This window comes from Podarcis melisellensis (assembly GCF_964234715.1).
Source record: "Podarcis melisellensis genome assembly, chromosome: 14".
NCBI classification, from domain to species: Eukaryota; Metazoa; Chordata; class Lepidosauria; order Squamata; family Lacertidae; genus Podarcis; species Podarcis melisellensis.
The window spans coordinates 11467847-11488860 of NC_138546.1; the positions used below are offsets into that span (position 1 = coordinate 11467847).

The following is a 21014-nucleotide window of genomic DNA, read 5'->3' on the forward strand; positions in this document are numbered from 1 at the left end:
TCTATCTATCTCTATCTATCTCTATCTATCTATCATCTATCTATCTATCTATCTATCTATCATCTATCTATCTATCTATCTATCTATCTATCTATCTATCTATCTATCTATCATCTATCATCTATATCATCTATCTATCTATCTATCATCTATCTATCTATCATCTATCTATCTATCTATCTATCTATCTATCTATCATCTATCATCTATCTATCTATCCAGTGGTGAAGCTGCATGCTCTGCTACTGGGAGCAGAGAGCAGGCGGGGGTGTAGTTGGTGCCCAGGGGTGTGACACGCTGCCTGCAGGGGCGTGGTTCAAACCCGGGGGCGTGGTGTGCCACCCATGAGGGTGTGGTGCGCCACCCGCAGGGGCATGGCGTATGTTCTGGGGGCGTGACATGCCACCCGTGGGGCGTGGCACCCAGTGTGTGGGGTGTGTGTGTGCACAGTGCATGTCTGGGGGGCTGCCGCAATGGCACCCTACCGGAATAGTGGTGCCTGGGGTGGTCCGCTCCCTCTGTACTCCCATTCCTCCACCAGTGTATCTACCTATCTACCTACCTACCTATCTATCCCTGAGTGCACACCCTAATGAAATGCACTATGCGCCCCTATGACAAAGACACCCCCTATGTAGGAGGTAGATGTGTGATGGCCTGGGATTCCGATTCTGAGAGTGAACCGGAGGAATCCCAGCCGGCACAGGAGTCCCCGCCTCCAGGGCCAGCTGAACTGGGGCAAGGCCTTGATTCTGAGGAGCCTGCACCTGGGCCGGATCCTCAGGAGCAGGCACCAGGTGAATCCACTCTGGCTCTGGAGGTGGTTGAGGACTCAGTGCCTGCAGGTGAGTCTCCCCCTGGGCCCAGTAACCCTTCAGCCTCTCCTGAACTGCAGAGGCTTAGGGCAGAGAGGCGAAGGGAACTGGTTTCTCCCAGGAGGAGTGCTCGCCTTAAGGCCAAGGGAGGCGGGGCTCCTGAGGGCTGGGACCACCCCTGGCCTCAGAGAAGATAAAGGCCAGTCAGCCTGGTCCCAGGTTGCGGGAGCAACGTCATCATTGAAGAGCTGTATCGGCCAGCATGCAGTCCTGTTCCTCCAGTGTTCCTGTTCCCTGCCTGGCTTCCTGCTTCTGACCTTCCAGCGTTCCTGTTCCCCGCCCGGCTTCCTGCTTCTGATCTTCGAGTGTTCCTGTCCCCGCCCGGCTCCCTGTTTCGGACCTTGCCTCTCATCTTGTGGACTATTTCCAGGCTAGTGACTCAGGACTGAACCTTGACTACGGTAGCAATAACCTTCCCCCCGGGACCAGCACAAGATGTGTCAGCAGGCTTGGGGGAACCCACAAGGTTTAAAGAGAAAAAGAGACGGAGAAAACTTTAACAGGGTGGGGACACCCGCTGAAACAGCCACATGAGTACTGAGCATGCTCAGTGGCCCTGGAATGCTGCCTGGAAGACTCCTAGGGGCAGGGAATGGAATAGACTGGCCATAGTCCCAAGCAGGGAGCACTCCATACTGCAACATTGTGTCGCTTGTCCCACTTGCTTGTGTCTGCCTCCACCTACACTACACATGTCAAGATGTATCAAGCCACTTTAAAGAGTCATAGGACTGTACAGCTGGAAGGGACCCCAAGGGCCATCTAGTCCAACCCCCTGCAATTCAGTCATATCATCCCTCCAAAGAATCCTGGGAAGTGGCGTTTGCTAAGAGTGCTGAGCGGTGTCACAGACCCTCCAAGTGTCCCTATTTTCCAGGGACAGTCCCGGCTTCACAGAGATATTATTTAACCATAATATCTCTCGATAGTTAATGTTTCCGTTTGTATTAAATTTCTACACTCTCAATACGTAAGTTCCCGTATGTGCTACATGCGACTTATGCAGTACTGTTGTACCTTGGAAGTCGAATGGAATCCATTCCAAAAGTCCGTTCGACTTCCAAAACGTTTGAAAACCAAATCATGGCTTCTGATTGGCTGCAATCAGAAGTCACAGAAGCCCCATCGGACATTCGGGTTCCAAAAGAACATTCACAAACTGGAACAATCACTTCTGGGTTTGTAGCATTGGGGAGCCGAAATGTCTGAGTTCCTGGGAGTTTGGGATCCAAAGTATGGCTGTACTTCAAAGATGCAGATTTTATGTATGATTCTATGCAGCAACGTGATTTTATGCAGTCTTTTATTCAGGATTTTATACTGTTGAGTTTTGTATTGTATTTATTTATCTCACATGTGAATGACCTATGACCCAAGCATTAATAAACTGACTGAAATTTTACAGAAGCCATCCTGCTTTCTGATTGATCCTGGAATGTCCCGCTTTTCCTTAGGACACCCCTGTTTCCATCCGAGAAATATTGGAGGGTGTGTTGTCAGGAGAACTGCCACCCCCCCCCCAATTCCCCTTACAGAGCTACACATTTCCAAATGGTTTAACAATAAATCCCTCTTCCCAGGGAACTCTGGGAATTGCAGCTTTGTGAAGGGAGAAGGAGCCTCCTAACACCTCTCACCCCTCTTAAGAAAGTACAGTTCCCAGGACTCTCTGGGGGGGAGCCATGGCTGCTTAAAGTGGCACCGCCGTCCTTTAAATGCGTAGCACAGATGGGGCCTAAGTAATTCTCTGCTGCTGCTGCTTTAAGAAAAGGCAAGCGATGCTGCTGTCTGCGCCCCTCTCTGCTTTGCATCCCTGGAGGTGAAAGGATGAAAGGAAGTGTGTTTGACGAACTCATGCCTTTAAGTCAGCCTTTCAAGATGCCAGATAATAGGCAGTATTGTCAAGCTGCCCTGGGGACAGAGTCTAGCATGGTAGTTTAGTCTCCGCACCCCCTCCACCCTGCTCCCCAAATGAGTCATTGTCAGCTCAGATTCAGAGGAAACCATACAAGGGAAAGCAAGAGATAATGAGCCTGAACAAGACAGAGAAAAGAGGGAGGGAGGGAGAGAGGAGGAGAAAAAAGAGTGGAAGGGAATTATATGTTGAAAGGTGTATTTTCTTAAATGAACTCCTGCACATCCGAGGCCTGCATCTTTGTGTGTCTTTTGTACAAGTGTCGTCCCCTCAGCGAAAAAAAGGGGAATTGGAAAGGAAGAAGCGAAGGCCTTAATTATGCACAGTCAACTCTCTCCCCCCCCCCCACACACCACCAGCCTGTCTCTGGTTTGCTGCCAATTTTATAATCTGGATTGTCAAATGAGCTGAAATTGTCTAGGGAAGCTTGTACATTTGCAGCCAACTGTGGCTTCTGAGGAAGAACAATGCTCTGGAACCATCTAATGGGCAACGTGCGTGTCCCCAAAGTTTGATGCTTGCTGGTATGGATGTCAATGTTCTTATCTTTTCTCGAGAGCCAATTGCAATAAAATTGGGGAGTGAGGGAGTGAAATGGGGCAGGATTGTCTATTAGCTGCTGGTTGCTGTCTTGGTGGAGCGTGTTCTGTTTCCAAACGCCCCATTCCAGTAAAACAGTAGAACAAACATATTGTTAGGAAACAAGCAAATTTGAAAGCTCTTCCAGCCATGGGATTATGCTTATTAGGAGACCTTGTTCAGGGGTTCTGCAGGCAGGGAAGCTACGAGCAGAGAAGGGATGGGGGAGAAATTTGATTCAGTCGGCATCTGAAGGCGAATCTACCAGATCCACACTTCCCAAAACGTTTCATGAGCCAGGATAGCACAGTAAGTAGAGTACGAGATCCTTAATCTCAGGGTTGTGGCTTTGAGTCCCATGTCGGGCAAAGGTTTCCTGCATTGCAGGGGGTCAGTCTAGATGACTCTCCTGGTTCCTTCCAACTCTACCATTCTCTGGTAAAGGTAAAGGGCCCCTGGATGGTTAAGTCCAGTCAAAGGCGACTATGGGGTTGCAGCGCTCATCTCGCTTCAGGCTGAGGGAGCCGGCGTTTGTTCACAGACAGCTTTCCGGGTCATGTGGCCAGCATGACTAAACTGCTTCTGGCACAACGGAACACTGTCCTGGAAGCCAGAGCAAGCAAGGAAATGTTGTTTACCTTTCCACCGCAGCAGTACCTATTTATCTGCTTGCACTGGTGTGCTTTCGAACTGCTAGGTTGACAGGAGCTGGGACAAAGCAATGGGAGCTCACCCCGTCATGGGGATTCGAACTGCTGACCTTCCAATCAGCAAGCCCAAGAGGCTCAGTGGTTTAGACCACAGCGCCACCTGTATCCCTTTTCTATGATTCTATGAAACACAGCCATACTTTGAAATTTGCACTTCTCTGAATTTTGCAATGCAGTTCTCCAATTAATCAGTGTGGACAACATGTGCATATCAGGTGGAATTGTATATAATAATGCATATACAGTGGTACCTCTGTTTACAAACTTAATTCGTTCCAGAGATCTGTTCTTATCCTGAAACTGTTCTTAAAATGAGGCACCATTAGTGAAAGAGCGCCTCCTGGTGCATGATTTCCGCTTGCATTCCAGGGCAAAGTTCGCAACCGGGAGCAACTACTTCTATGTTAGCACAGCTCGTAACCTGACGCATGTGCAACCAGAAGCATTCATATCCAACAACAACAGCAGCAAGAATGCTCATTGCAAAGTATTGGAAGACACAAGATCTACCCACCTTGGAAGAATGGCAGATGAAGGTGATAGACTATATAGGACTGGCAGAAATGACTGGTAGAATCCGAGACCAGGGAAGAGAGACGGCGGAAGAAGATTGGAAGAAATTTAAGGAAATTTAAGGATTATCTTAGGAAACATTGCAAAATCAATGAATGTTAGAATGACGTCGGTTTAGAAATTAAGTGGTTTTCAGCTGTAATGATTAAGTAAAAAGAAAAGAAAGGTTAAAAATTAAATGAAAATTAAGGGAGAGGATATGCTGAACTAATAATTAGAAACTGGAATACAGAAAGGGGAGGTATGAGGAGGTTGGGGAAGTAAATTATAAGAAAATAAGGGATTGAAATTATACTTGTTTTTGTTTGTGTTTTGTTTTTATATAATTTTTGAAACTTCAATAAATATCTTAAAAAACAACAACCCAGAAGCGTTCATCTCCAGAGGTACCACTGTATTACTGAAAGCAACCAAGAAAGATGTATCATATTTTTGCCTGCCAACTCCAGCCAGCATCCTTTGTTCCAGCAGGGGCCAGACAGATGCTTCTGAAAAGCTCTTAGCAGGACATGAAGGCAACAGCTTTCTTTTGCTTAATGAACCCAATGACTGGTATTCAGAACACTAGAAGAGCCCTGCTGGGTCAGACCAAAGGCCCATATAATCCAGCATCCTGTTTTCACAGTGGCCAGCGAGATGCCTATGAGAGCTGGTTTGGTGTAGTGGTTAAGAGCGGTAGACTCGTAATCTGGGGAACCGGGTTGGCGTCTCCGCTCCTCCCCATGGAGCTGCTGTGTGACCTTGGGCCAGTCACACTTCTCTGAAGTCTCTCAGCCTCACTCACCTCACAGAGTGTTTGTTGTGGGGGAGGAAGGGAAAGGAGAATGTTAGCTGCTTTGAGACTCCTTTGGGTAGTGATAAAGCGGGATATCAAAACCAAACTCCTCTTCTTCTTCTTCTTCTTCTTCTTCTTCTTCTTCTTCTTCTTCTTCTTCTTCTTCTTCTTCTTCTTCAAGAAGCATCTGAATGCAACAGAACTCTTCACACTTGCAACCCAACACAATTGATATTCAAAGGCATAGTGCCTATGACAGTGGAGGTAGAACATTGCCATTGTGGTTAGTAGCTGCTGAAAGTTTTATCATTCATAAATTTGTCTAATTTTCAATTGGTGCCCATCACTCCCTCTTGTGGGTGCAAATACCATAGCTTAACTGTGCTTTGTGAAGAAGGATTTTCTTTTGTCTGTCATAAAGCAACATTGAAAGGGAATCTAGCGGCTCTTCCACTGTAGATGCACCCAAGGAATTTCAAAGGGAAGCCTGACAAGTTTTGGTAAAAATGAAGGAAGTTCTCAGGGGGGTTCTGCAGTTCATTACAGTTGTCACCTGAAATTCACAAGAGAACGGATTTTCAATGGACTCTTGAGGCTGCTCCTCGGGCAAAACATCTGAGGAAATTTGAAGAAAGCCGGAATCGTACTGACAGCAGGATTTCTCAGAAGTGTTCCACACAGAAATGTTGTTGAAGTTTGCAGAATTGTAGAGTTCGAAGGGACCCCAAGGTTCAACTGCTCCAACTCCCCTGCAAAGCAAGGATCTCAACATACAGTCCCCAATCCGATTCGAAACCATACTGGACCTGCTTAGCTTTGCAAATGCGCTAGCAGTTTTAGAGAGTCATTAATCCATGTACAGTGGTACCTTGGGTTACATACGCTTCAGGTTACATACGCTTCAGGTTACAGACTTCACTAACCCAGAAATAGGTTAGTGAGGTTAAGAACTTTGCTTCAGGATGAGAACAGAAATCATGCTCTGGCAGCGCGGCAGCAGCAGGAGGCCCCATTAGCTAAAGTGGTGCTTCAGGTTAAGAACAGTTTCAGGTTAAGTATGGACCTCCAGAACGAATTAAGTACTTAACTGGAGGTACCACTGTACCTCTTTTTTGGTTTAGATTATAATCTGATCAGCTTCCCTCCGTGGCATCTTCAACACTGCATTAGCAGCTTCCCTGGTATGAAGGAACCTGGTAAATGTAATTTCCCAGAACACCCAAAGCCTTTCTCTGGACACCAGATATCCTGAAATCCTTATTCTCCAAACCTCCTTAAGTGTGGGATGCTGCTCATGGTGAGGCACTCAAATAATTTCATTGGGACTGTAATGAAGTCCAGAAGTGCAGCAGAACTGAAACAGACCTGGTTGTGATGAATACAGATCAATAGAAATAACTGCCTTCTTACATCTCAGGCTGCCATACAAATTAATGGGTACCCTGGGTCCTGTCCATGTCCCCATTCTGCCAGACTGCTCCTTAACAGGGACACTGTGAAGCTCCTTCTAACACTCCTGAGATGGCTGGAAGGCTGTGTAAGGAAGTAGATGACTAGATATGGGTAAGTGTTTACTGTGAAGATCCATCTTTCATCCCTTCCTGATGAGATCATTTCTTGTTTTGGACTCTGAAAAGTGTGCTTTCTTGGCTGGTGGTGTGTGTGAGTCTGGATCTAGCTATGCAGCTGGTGCCACCGTGGGAGGCAAATTCTCCTCCACTGGTCTTCTTGAGGGAGCAAAGATGACTAATAAATTTTACCTTCCAATCCCGGGATGATTCATAATACCTCCCACCTGGAAAGAAAGCAGCAGCATCCTAGCAGAAGTAATACGACCCAGACACTATGTGGTGGGTTAGTTTGAACTGGTTTAAAGCTGGCCCCAAGATACCAACCAAATTGTTCTTTTGGCTCCTGGTGCTCCAGATGGGGTGCTCTTCCTGGAAACGGCTGATGGAATGGTTGACCACAAGCCAAGAAGCTATATATCAGGCACTTAAGACATCTCCCCTTCCTTCAACACTCCCCACTTCTATCATCTAAATGAATGCATGTCAGACATCTGAAGCCTTACTTTGAAATGGAGCACAAGGGAAAGAGAAGGCTAGGTGGAGCAGGAGAGGGAAGGCGAAACTTAAAGCCCTTTGTTTATTTTAGACTGTGCAATTAAGGGATGGAGTAGTGTGATGTTGACTGCAAATTTAAAAATAAAGCACCAATTAACTGAAGCCAGCCATCTGGGCTCATTGGCTGCCGCCCTCGGGACCTGGCTGGTTACTCCAGGGCTCACGCACGCATCTTGCGCTGCCAACAGCTCATCCTTGTTGGTGGAGAAAGTTCATCCATCCCCTTTGTCTGCAGTGGAGATGCAAGGGAGTGAGACAGAGAGTAGGCCAAAGGTGTGTGTGGGGAAGAGAGGTGGGGAGAAGTGGACAGAAGGGTGCCCCAGCACATCTTGGGCTCTCATGTGGATGTGACTTAAAAGTACGGTACCGGTGTGTGTATGGCAGGGGAGGGGGGTTCTCAGGTACCAAAAGCAAGTGCTTCTTCAAACAGTTCATCGGGAATCTATGGAATTAGCTCCCACAAGAGGCAATGATGGTGAGCAACTTGGATGGCTTTAGAAAAGGGTTAGACAACACTGGCGGTATTTAACTCCACGGAAATTAGCCAAAATGTACAAAGGAGCCAAAAGTAATTAATTGCTTATATAAATATAAACATTTATAAATTGTGAAAATAGTAACATAAAAATAGTATTTTGATATGGCAGTAAATTTATGTAAAAAGAATTAAGGAATAAATGGGAAGTTGGGTATAAAAGATGAGATTTTTTACGTTTATTGTAACATGAAATTGTAATCATAAATTTTTGTCATAATTTTTATCTTAATAACAGATTGTGTAAATTTCATTTTCTTTCCTTTTCCCTCCCCTCTTAAGTTGTGCCCCCTTTTCGGTATTGTTCCCCTTTTTTTGTATGTAATAAGCATGGAAATAAAATTAGAAAAAGAAAAAGAAAGAAAAGGCTTAGACAAATACATGGAGAAAGCTATTGATGTCTACTAACCACAGTGGTTGCATGCTCATAGAATCATAGAGTTGGAAGAGACCACAAGGGCCATCGAGTCCAACCCCCTGCCAACCCCCTGCTCCTTCCTCTGTTGGAGGCAGTATGCTTCTATATACCAATTGCTGGAAACCACAGGAGAGGGAAGCATAAGCGCCAACCCCCTGGGGCCCTGGGTGCCTGAGCACCCACAAATTTCCCCCGCAAATTTGGGTACCAAGCTGGAACTCCTGGGGGAAAAGTGTTGTGTTCAGGTCTTGCCTGAAGGCTTCCTATAGACATCTGGTTGGCCACTGCAAGAATAGGATGCTGGACAAGATGGGCTTTGGGTCTTCTTCTTATGATGCCATAGATGATACAAATAGAACCCTACGAGTTGCTGCAACCAACTTGATCAAATGTACTTAGAATGTCAAATACCAGGGGATATTTTTTGGGGCAATTTCCATGTCACCTGTCAGTGAAAACTCTCCATGTGGGTTATATTAAAATAATGAAATCAGCAAATAAATAAAATGCTAGATGATGATGATGATGATGATACAAGCAGTAGATTACCCTGCCCATTCTCTGTTTATCTCTAGAACCCAATGAAGTGAATTAGCATAAACAAGTACATAATCATAATCAGAGTAATCAGAATGTGTTGTCTGCCTGCTGATCTTGGAGGACTATGTTCCACCGAGGTTTTGGCAATAAAGAGCACTGAACTTAATGACATGTACTTCTGAGCATATTTGCATAGGTTTGCAGCAGCTATTCTAGCAATGGAGGCAAATCCCCTTTCTCCATTCGGTGACGATAACTGGAAAGCCATCCACAATATGAAAAGAACCATGGCCTTAATTACTTCCATTTATATCCTGAAAAATCTTCCACTTTAATGGATTCTGTTGTTGGATTAATTCATATTTCTTCCTAATGCATTGAGACAACATTTATTTGATTTAATTGGCTGCCAAGATCAGTTGATAGTATGGTGGTAATTTACACTTTAAGGCCGAAAACTATCTGAACCTATTGTTTATTTGCAGCACAAGCCTAGCAAGGAAATTCATCAAAGCAAGCAGGATTTTTTAATAGTGTCTCTCATTAGCGTCTCTTAATTAGGTTTCTTCTGTTATTACACCAGGGGATCTGGAGGTGCCCCTGGTGCAAACTTCAAAACTACAATTAAATTAAGTTGAATTCTGGAAGAAACCTTGAACTTCAATTTCTTCCGTCTTTGGTTCAACTTCATCTAGATTTTAATCCCATTGTGTCCCTAGGGCTGGTTATCACATTGTTATAGCCACAACATTGCAGGAGAGATCTGAAGACAGAGTTCAGGAGCGAATGAATTTCTTTAGGCGCACACCAAAGACTTGTGTTCCCCAATGAGATTTTCCTATTTTTATTTTCTTTGAGTAGAAGAAGCCCATCTAGTCCACTTTTTTATAAATGTTTTCAAAGTCATCTCAGTTTGAAAAGTGGTTCGCTGTTTGTCATGGAAATCACAGAACCATAGAATCTTAGAGTTGGAAGGAACATTAAAGTCCAGCCCACACTCCATGTATGAATCTTGCAACTACAGCAGGTACAGGGAGCCAAGATGCAGACCCTCCAACTGTCCCTATTTTCCAGTGTAGTGGCAAATTCAGATGTGTGGGGTCCCTTCATGATAGTCACAGCCACGCCCCTTCTAAGATTATAAAATAATAAGAATTAGGGATGCATTGCAATGCTTGATGTAGATCTCCGTGTGTTGCCTTTCAGCTAGATCTATTGTTTTCTGCTCACATATACAGGCAAATGATTTTACTTGCTCCAATATAATCTTTGGGAGTGACGTAAATTGTGTTTTCTATGAAGTTCAGTGGCGTAGTGTGGGTTGTCAGCACCTGGGGCAAGGCAAGTAATTTGCGCCCCCTAACCCGTGGATTTGTGCCCACTAACACTACCCCCCAGATGTTGCACCCGGTGTGGCCGGCCCCCCTGCACCCCCGACGCTACGCCACTGATGAAGTTCCCTTATACATAACAAACTTTGCACCCTGTTCTCTTGATACTGAAGCATCCTGTGTTGTCTTTCTTCTTAAATGCTTTGGAGCATACAGTGGCACAAAGTTTCCTTTTCTTGATGACTGGGCAGCTCTAGAAAACTGGAGACAGGGACCTTGCTGCAGAAAATAGTAACAGGTTTTCATTCCCCCGCAACCCTGAACCACTGCATCCATGTATGTGCACGCGCGCACATGTGTACCTTAAAAAAAAAAGACTGCAAAAATGGGAAAGAATAAACCTACGATTGAGCACATGCAGAGCTGGCAGAGACTGGAAATAGGTTAATGTGTCTGAGATGACTTTCCAGCCAATGATTTTGGTATGGTCCTCCAACATCCACATCCACCCTTTGCTCCAAAACAGAGGTTAAAAATGCCCCTGCTTCTTCATTCAGGAATGTTCCCCTGGCTCATCTTCCCTGTTCTCCCAGGCTAGAGAGCTTCCTTTCAGGGTCACAAGGAGTTCAGCATTTTTGAAGTGCGTGCACACACACACACACACACTGTGATTAGGCAGTGGCTAAGGCAAACCTCACTCACTCACTCACTCACTCACTCACTCACTCACTCACTCACTCCACCTGCATATCTCTGCAAAGGCCTCAGTGCCAGAAACAAGCCGGCAAGCCATTCCTCTGCTTTGCCTGTTTCTGCAAGGAGGTAATTTATTGCGGCTGCAATTCATCCTTCACTTCAAGACAACGTGTGGAGGAAAAGCGCCCTAAATAAAGTCTCCCAAATATACAGTGATAGGGAAGAATCCTTCTGCTGTTATGTACACTTCAGTGACAGTTGTGGGATTTATAAAAAAAAAGATGAGCGAGTGAGGGGGAGAAAGTAAAAAATGCACACTGTCTAATCTTATTGCCCTCTTTTCCTCCACACCACCCCATTCAATAAGCATTGCAGGCAAAACTGGAGCCAGAGGGAAGGAGGCTCAAATCTGCTCCCTCTTGTTCTCCATCATCTGACAGTAACCACTCCCAGGTGCTCCAGCCTGCCACTGTCTGTTTGCTTCCTTCCTTCTTTTGCAGAGCCAAAAAGCCTTTGTGTGCAGTTACTGTAATGCTAGAGTAGGGGTGTTGGAGGATTTCGACGAAAATGGACACCAGAGCAGAAACTGCTGATGCTTGCTTATTCTCCCAGGTGCTGAACAGAAACCAACCCAGCGTATATGATCAGTATTCACTGTTGCTGCTGCTTTCAGTCCACAAATGATGTGTAATTGATTATGATCCCCCTCCCAAATTGGCATTGTGTTTGGGCTGGAATGAGTGGGGAGAAACAGCACAATGACAACGTAACTAACGTTATTTATGAATTCCTTACGGGGTGCCAACTTGAATAAAACATTGTGGGGGGCCTAGGTAAGCTCCACCCTGCACAATTGATCACATGAAACAGTGCACACACACCATCAACTTTGTGGGGACCCGGCCCCCTCAAACATTTTTTTGTGGTTGCCTCCTATGACACCTTGTGCAATTTCCCCAAAGGGGACAGCAAGACGATTAGCCAGCTTTTGGTGGAAGATGAACAGTGGCAGAAAGGAAACAGTGCTGCCTACAGTGCAGGGCAGAATGGAAAATGTTGCCTTCTTACACCTGTATACCTGAAGGAGCGTCTCCACCCCCATTGTTCAGCCCGGACACTGAGATCCAGTGCTGAGGGCCTTCTGGCGGTTCCCTCATTGCAAGAAGTGAGGCTACAGGGAACCAGACAGAGGGCCTTCTCGGTAGCGGCGCCTGCCCTGTGGAACGCCCTCCCATCAGATGTCAAAGAGATAAACAACTACCTGACATTCAGAAGGCAGTCCTGTTCAGGGAAGTTTTTAATATGTAATGCTGTACTGTTTTTAACACTTGATTGGGAGCTGCCCAGAGTGGCTGGGGAAACTCAGCCAGATGGGCGGGGTATAAATAATAAATTATTATTATTATTATTACACCCCTGTGGCAGAGCTGACTGAGCTGGTGTTAAACTTTGTAACTTCCTGGCCTTGCTCACAAGCAGCAAACTCTGGCTCCCATCAGTTCCAGCCAACAACAATACATTTCTACATCAGACAAAGCCCTGGAGTAAATAGAATAATCTGCATTTTACAGTAACATGTATTATTAGCGCAATATATTAGAATATGTTTGTGCACGTGCATGTGTGCGCAATTTACTTAGTTCACAAAATTCCGGTGCAAAATACTTTGAAAATGTTGTCATAAGGAAAGGTTACAAACTGTAGCCCCAAAAACCATTGTTGTAATTGGGGATAAATGCAACATTTCCCCTCGCAACGTGACAACCTAATTGTACCCCTCCCATTGTTTCACAGCCTGGCTTCATTGGCAGTTTGGGGAGGTTGTTCTTGCCTTCACATCAGTGATCTTCCCTCCTGGGTTGTTCTTGCCTTCGCATATTCCCTCCTGGGGCACTAATGCAATACTGAGAAATCAGCGCACCAAAATTCCATTCCATGAGAGTAAACAATTGATGATATCATGCAACCCTTCTCTGCCAGTCTAACAACATGCTTTAATGTTTTAAAGCAGAGAACACACCTGGCAGACTTCTGCTTTAAAAAGGAAGTTATTTATTAGTCTTTGTATTGTTGTTGTTGTTGTTGTTGTTGTTGTTGTTGTTGTTGTTACTACTACTACTCGTGGCCCTCCAGATATATGCTGAACTACAATTCCCCTTCATCTCTGACCACTGGTTTTGCTGATCAGTGGCAGAGTCCCAACAATATCTAGAAAGCCACAGATCACACACAGAGAATAAAATAGGTCCATGCTACATTTTGCCCCAGCAATACAGCTGGGCTGCTGAAGGCAGCCAAGCCACCATTTTATGTGCCTTTGATTTACCTTTTCCAGGATCTTGCTGAGACAACTTCAATTCCTGGCTTCAGCTGCATAAGTGCTGTCCATGGTGCTGAATCCACATCTTAGACTCCCTGCAAAGTGCTTGAGAGAATGCTCTCCATGGTCCTGTAACTTGGACACTATTCAATGTGCTTGTCCTCCCAGAAGCTCCTGATCTCCCTTCCATGGTGGCTATTCCCATTTATCACAACAGCAAAGGTCTTGCCCATTGCCTATTATTTTATTCCTTATCATTTTACTAGGTTATTTTCTTGCAAATATATCTCATCTTCTTTTTTACCTGGCTACATCTACCGGTATATCTTTCTTTCTTATATAAAACTTGGAACCTAAGGTGGGTGTATTTGTGGTTTCTGGACAGTCCACCACTGAGCAGATCTAGGCCTGCTTTGATTGAGAAAGGTATTTGCCAAAGACGACACATGCCTCCCCAACCCGCCCCCTTCACATTTCAAATATATTCACTTGTATAACTCATTAGCTGCTGTTGAAATGGAACTGTTGCAGCAATAGCAACACACATTCACAGGTGGGGAAAATGTCACACCATATCATTATCAGCCACCCACTTGAAAATGCTGTGGTGCGAAGTGCGGCCTTAACACTGAGAATGTTAAACCTCACGGAAGCCTCCTGGCCTGCCTGATTAGCTGCCGCGAATGGTCAAAAAGCCACACAAATGGACTGATGGTTTTATAATTAGACCCTCACTCAGAGACACCCATTTCCTTGTGCAGGAGTGTGTGGTTTTTTTCTCTCTCCGCAGCACAGGTAACTGTATTTCTTGAAGTGTGATTTTTGACAAATCACGGCCAGGGGAAAAAAATGTGAAGGAAAAATTGCAGCTCCTTCAAGACCAAGACAGCATTTCTATTACTCTAGAATTGATTAGTCATAGTACGCATGCAGACAGGTGTGGCTTCAAAGGTAGCCATCTGCTGATCATCATCATCATTTTATTTGTATGTAGTGGTTAAGAGCAGTAGACTCATAATCTGGTGAACCGGGTTCGCGTCTCCGCTCCTCCACATGCAGCTGCTGGGTGACCTTGGGCTAGTCACACTTCTCTGGGGTCTCTCAGCTTCACTCACCTCACAGAGTGTTTGTTGTTGGGGAGGAAGGGAAAGAAGAATGTTAGCCACTTTGAGACTCCTCAGGGTAGTGATAAAGCGGGATATCAAATCCAAACTACTACTACTACTACTACTATTCTTCTTCTTCTTCTTCTTCTTCTTCTTCTTCTTCTTCTTCTTCTTCTTCTTCTTCTTCTTCTTCTTCTTCTTCTTCTTCTTCTTCCACAGCTAAACAACGCTCAAGGCGGCTTACAATATGAAAATATTTACATAGTTACAAACATAGCAAAGTAGTCATAAAAATAAATACAGTGGTACCTCGGGTTAAGAACTTAATTCGTTCTGGAGGTCCGTTCTTAACCTGAAACTGGTCTTGACCTGAGGTACCACTTTAGTTAATGGGGCCTCCCAGTGCCACCACGCGATTTCTGTTCTCATCCTGAAGCAAAGTTCTTAACCCGAGGTACTATTTCTGGGTTAGCGGAGTCTGTAACCTGAAGCATCTGTAACCCGAAGTACCACAGTAAAACACATCAAAAACTACATAACTGAACAATTTCCACATAAAAATAAAAATACAAAAAAATAATATCAGTAACAGCAAAAACTCTCGACAAAACTTTCCCCAAAATACCTCAGTCCCTGCTGGGCAGCAGCAGCAGCAGCAGGTCTTATGAAGTCTGTCAGGCCCCATCCTGGGCCAGGTGGAGAGAGGCAGGAACGGGGCCTTCAGGCTCCCAGCAGGTCAGACAACATTGGAATCTGTCTTATATCGAGTCAGAGCATTGGTACATCTACCTCAGTAGTCTGCAGCAGGGAGTGGAGAACCACACTGGGAGCCAGTGTGGTGTAGTGGTTAAGAGCGGTAGACTCCTAATCTGGGGAACCGGGTTCGCATCTCCGCTCCTAGCCTTGGGCTAGTCACGCTTCTCTGAAGTCTCTCAGCCTCACTCACCTCACAGAGTGTTTGTTGTGGGGGAGGAAGGGAAAGGAGAATGTTAGCCGCTTTGAGACTCCTCAAAGGGAGTGAAAGGCGGGGTATCAAATCCAAACTCTTCTTCTTCTTCTTCTTTGGCCTTCCAGATGTTGCTAAACTCCCATAATTCCTTGCCATTGAGTCATGCTCACTGGGGTTGATGGGAGTTGTAGTTCAGCAAGCTGGAACGTGTGCAGCCTTTGAATAATCCAGGATGCCTCAAGGCAGACTGGAGTCTCCTGGTGATTCCCCCTTAAAGCAATAATCACGCACGTGGCTTTTTAAAAGGTAAAAATAGTAGCATTTACTCACTCAGAGCTTCTGTTGCTGAATATAAGCAGCTTTGTTCGGCAGGTTTAAAATGGTAATTCAGTTAGACAGACATGCTTAAGTCTAGTTTAAGATGGTGTCTGAGCAATGGAGCTCAGACATGCAATTTGTTGTCACATTTCTAGCTTGGTGATGAGGTGAAGACGTAAGGGTAAAGAGAGGCAAAAGAGCAAAGAGGAAGTGCCTAGCCAGCTGAAGAGATTATACGGTGGTACCTTGGTCCTCAAACTTAATCCGCTCTGGAAGTCTGTTCCAAAACCAAAGCGTTCCAAAACCAAGGTGCGCTTGCCCATAGAAAGTAATGCAAAATGGATTAATCCATTCCAGACTTTTAAAAACAACCCCTAAAACAGCAATTTAAGATGAATTTTACTATCTAACGAGACCATTGCTCCATAAAATGAAAGCAAAAAACAATGTACTGCAGTCACACGATCATTCAATCAATCAGCAGCTGAACTGGGTTCCACACAGTCACAAAAACAAAACAAAAAAGAGCCACAAAAACAGAAACGCAAAATAAATACCCAAAACAGGCAGACCTCAGCATAAAACTCAAATCGGAAGCGTAACACTCAAAACGGAGCATGTTCGGCTTCCAAAAAAAGTTTGCAAACTGGAACACTTACTTCCGGGTTTGAGGTATTTGGGTTCCAAGTTGTTTGAGTATCAAGGCGTTTGAGAACCAAGGTACTTAAGGTCAGGGCACAGTGGGAGTGTCTCTCTAGCAAACTTACAGGAAAACTCTGTGAGCTCCAGCCCCTATCATATGCCTGTGGAGCTCACAGAGTAAACATGCATTGTTGGTTTGACTGTGTTGTAAATATCCCACAATTAGGTCAATTCCCCTTTGAATGTGAACTGGTTCCAGTTTCGCCCCTTTCCCTGGTCCCTGAGGATGAAATGACCAGGGATGGAGCATAAGAAGAAGAGGCCCATTCTTTTTGTTTTATTTTGCTTCAGCTAACATTTACATTCGCCTTTTGGAGCAAAATTGAAATATCAGGATGCAGCAACATATCTGCTCGGAAAATATTGGGGTGAGATAGACTTTAAATGGCTTTTAATGAAGCATTTCGCACCAAAGGACAACTAGCCCTTCAACGAAGGCTTCCTTGAATTAAATCCTCACATTCAGATACACTTTTTTTTAAGGGAGAAAAACAATATTACCTGTTTAAAGGGAGTACGAAAATCCAATTAAGTTTTGAATTTTAATTTCCTTGCATGCGTGGTTTTGTTGCCCTGTGAAAAGAATGTAAATGTAAATGGCATTTCCTCTACGATATCTCCATAATCCAGAGGCTAGAATATCCTGTCATACTTATTTTGTCTGGTGATGATAAAAAAGCAAACAGAGTTTTTAACTAAATTTGCTGTAAATGGGCAAATAATCAAAAATGAACATCTTTATAGTCTAATCTTTCATTAGTGTGTGTGCCTAAAATGCTGCTCAGAAAAGATTAGCTTTCACTCTTTCTACGTGTGTGTGTGTGTGTGTGTGTGAATGCATTTTGCCTGAATCTGCCTGCAGGGCAGAAGGAACACAGTGACACAAGCTATGGAAATGGTTCCCACCATAATGCCTTCAAAATATTGTAGACTTCAACTTCCATAATCCCAGACCAGTTGGCACACTTGCTGAGGCTGATGGAAGTTGGAGTCCTACAATATCTAGAAGGCAACAGGACTGTTGTTGTTTAGTCGTTTTGTCGTGTCCGACTCTTCGTGACCCCATGGACCAGAGTGCGCCAGGCACTCCTGTCTTCCACTGCCTCCCACAGTTTGGTCAAACTCATGCTGGTAGCTTCGAGAACACTATCCAACCATCTCGTCCTCTGTAGTCCCCTTCTCCTTGTGCCCTCCATCTTTCCCAACATCAGGGTCTTTTCCAGGGAGTCTTCTCTTCTCATGAGGTGGCCAAAGTATTGGAGCCTCAGCTTCACGATCTGTCCTTCCAGTCAGCACTCAGGGCTGATTTCCTTAAGAATGGATAGGTTTGATCTTCTTGCAGTCCCTGGGACTTTCAAGAGTCTCCTCCAAAACCATAATTCTAAAGCATCAATTCTTCGGCGATCAGCCTTCTTTATGGTCCAGCTCTCATTTCCATACATCACTACTGGGAAAACCATAGCTTTAACTATATGGGCCTTTGTTGGCAAGGTGATGTCTCTGCTTTTTAAGATGCTGTCTAGGTTTGTCATTGCTTTTCTTCCAAAAAGCAGGCGTCTTTTAATTTCGTGACTGCTGTCACCATCCATGGTGATCATGGAGCCCAAGAAACAGGTAGCAGGACTACAGAATTGGAATACGTATCTGCCGCCCAGGTTGTTTCCCACTCAGCCCCCAGCATCTCCAGTCCCTGCCCAAACTATTCTGCTCTGTAGCACTTTCTCCAAATCATGCTGATGGCATTTGGTGATGTTCCTGCAAGGATGACATTCCAGAACTTAGGACTGGGGATCTACCCCAGAGCTTTCATACCCACCTCACCCCATTCCACTCTGCAGCAGCACTTTTTTTTAAAAAAAAGGCTTACTTTCAAAGGGCCGATTGCAGAAAGCACTGTCCTGCAGGTGCCTTCTGGGGCCAGTTTCAAGCTGATCCCAAAATGCTCCCACTACAACTTTTTCACTCAGCCTGTAGGCCAGGGCTGGATTTAGGTTTGATGAGGCCCTAAGCTACTGAAGGTAATGGGGCCCTTTATATCTCCAGCTGTCCTTTGTCAACAATAAATTGTCGCTGTTTTTTGTGTTGACTATAAGCTATATGGTAATTTATTTATTAATATACATTTTTATTAGTTTTTACATATATTTTCCAAACAGAACATATCATCTCATCTCATCCTATACAACATTTTGGCTAGTTCAGCCTGAGACTTCCATCAAACACGTCTAATGATTTTCAAACCTCATCTCTTAATCTTACATTTGTTACCCTATTACTTTTAATAATCCATAACTTAAAATCCATTCTCATAAATCTTTTCTGCAATATTTCATATAGTTCTCCTTACAAAAGTTCTTGTAGTCCTGCAAGCGTAGTCAGTTGGTTACAATTGTCTTTCAGAGAACTTGGATATTTACTCCAATCTTTCAAGAATTTCTGGTCCCGCTGGTTTCAAATTCTCCCTGTCATCTTACCCAATTCTGCATAGTACATCCGTTTCATTCATTTCATCTGCCATTCCTCTTTCGTCGGTAGTTCTTCCTGCTTCCATTTCTGTGCCAATAATAGTCTTGCTGCAATTGTCACATATAAAAACAGTTTTTTATCTTGTCTTTTAATGTCAGTGCCTACAATACCAAGTAAAAATGCTTCTGGTTTTTTTAAAAATAAATGTATATTTCAGCATCTTTTTCAAATGGGCTATATGGTAATTTATGGACCTAATGGGTATCTAAAGCCATTTGCACACAACAATTAGGAGCCTACACAACACAAAACACTGTTGCTGTATGTAAGTTTTATTCTATTTGTTTTTTATATTGTATTTTGGAAATGTGCATCCAGTTTTTTCTCCTTTAAATTTTTTTGGGGGGCCCAAGAGAGTGGGGCCCTAAGCTACAGCTTGTTTAGCTTATACATAAATCTGGCACTGCTGTAGGTGGTGATCTTCAAGTTTCAGCTGTTTGGGGTGTAAGCAAACAGGGGTGAAGTATGAGATGAACCAAATGTACCAGCAGTGCTGATTATGCTCCTGATTCCTAGAATGTGACTCTTCTGTTTTTTAATCTACTGGGGTGGGGGAGGAAACCCTGCAGCTTGTATTTTCACATCATATCCTAGTTTTTATCAAGATACTGCCATTTATTAGTTTCTAATAGTTACTAACAGACTTTGGTAATATCATCAAACTTTAATTAAAATGCCTGCTGGAATAAGAAGAAATTGTCTTTGGTAAGCACTGGAAGCTCAGTAGCGGAGTGGCTGTCTGACTTACGTTGTAAGGGAATTCCATAAAATTGGGCCCACAATACTGAAAGCACAGCTCCTGGGGGATATGAACCATCCATCCGATCCTTTAGGGGACCACTAACTCATAGAATCATAGAATTGTAGAATTGGAAGGGACCCTGAAGATCATCTAGTCCTGCAATGCAGGAATGTGCAACAGTCCCATACGAGGATGGAACCTGCAACGTTGGCATTATCAGCACCATACTCTAACCCAGGGGTCCGTAAACAGACCCCTGTGTTGCAATATAGACAAGCTGATGAAGAATTGATCAAGACTGGCTGGTGAAGCATTGAACGAAACAGATTGGTTATCCGGAAACTTTGTTCCAGAGATATTTGGTGACAGATTTTGTATATATTAAACTTTTGAATTATTCTACTGCAACTGGTAAGGGACGCAGGTGGCGCTGTGGGTTAAAGCCTCAGCGCCTAGGACTTGCCGATCGAAAGGTCGGCGGTTCGAATCCCTGTGGCGGGGTGCGCTCCCGCTGCTCGGTCCCAGCGCCTGCCAACCTAGCAGTTCGAAAGCACCTCCGGGAGCAAGTAGATAAATAGGGACCGCTTACCAGCGGGAAGGTAAACGGCGTTTCCGTGTGCGGCTCTGGCTCGCCAGATGCAGCTTTGTCATGCTGGCCACGTGACCCGGAAGTGTCTCCGGACAGCGCTGGCCCCTGGCCTCTTGAGTGAGATGGGCGCACAACCCCAGAGTCTGTCAAGACTGGCCCGTACGGGCAGGGGTACCTTTACCTTTACCTTTTTACTGCAACTGGTGGAGAAGATTTAGAGCAGCCTTTCTCAACCTGTGGGTCCCCAGATGTTGTTGAACTACAACTCCCATCACATCTAGCTATCAAGGCCAGAGCTCAGGGATGATGGGAGTTGTAGTCCAACATCTGGGGACCCACAGGTTGAGAACTGCTGATATAGAGACTTTGGTTGTAATTTCTGATCATTTGTATTAGTCTATAAATAGTGTTTAGTGCCATTGTTATTGGCCATCGTGTTGTGTTGCATTGTGCAGCTAACCCAGGGGTCGGCAAGGTTTACCTTGCCTGGGCCAAATCAGTCTAGCGAAGATCCCTCCGTGGGCCAGATTGCGCTGGATCACCCACCTGCCCATGATTTCCGGTGTCTATGCGTGTGCAGATGCGATTCCTGGCGCCACAGAAGCGAGTCCCTGCACCACACTGCGCCACTTTAGCGCAGCGTACCAGGACTCTCCAAGCAGGGAGCTTAGTTCTGGGGCAACTCAGTT

The 21014-nt window shown here is 44.8% G+C and overlaps 1 long non-coding RNA gene across 2 annotated transcripts in view; it reads left to right on the forward strand.

The window, feature by feature from the left end:
- Positions 1–21014, forward strand: part of LOC309357309 — a 31459-nt gene that overhangs the window by 1983 nt on the left and 8462 nt on the right. Inside the window, exons 2-3 of one of the 2 annotated variants that reach the window (XR_014163076.1) lie at positions 3150–3314; positions 6916–7678. This is a non-coding gene — a long non-coding RNA (uncharacterized lncRNA). Of the gene's footprint in view, positions 1–3149; positions 3315–6915; positions 7679–21014 lie in introns of those variants that run through there. The other variant, XR_014163075.1, reaches the window with a different exon arrangement.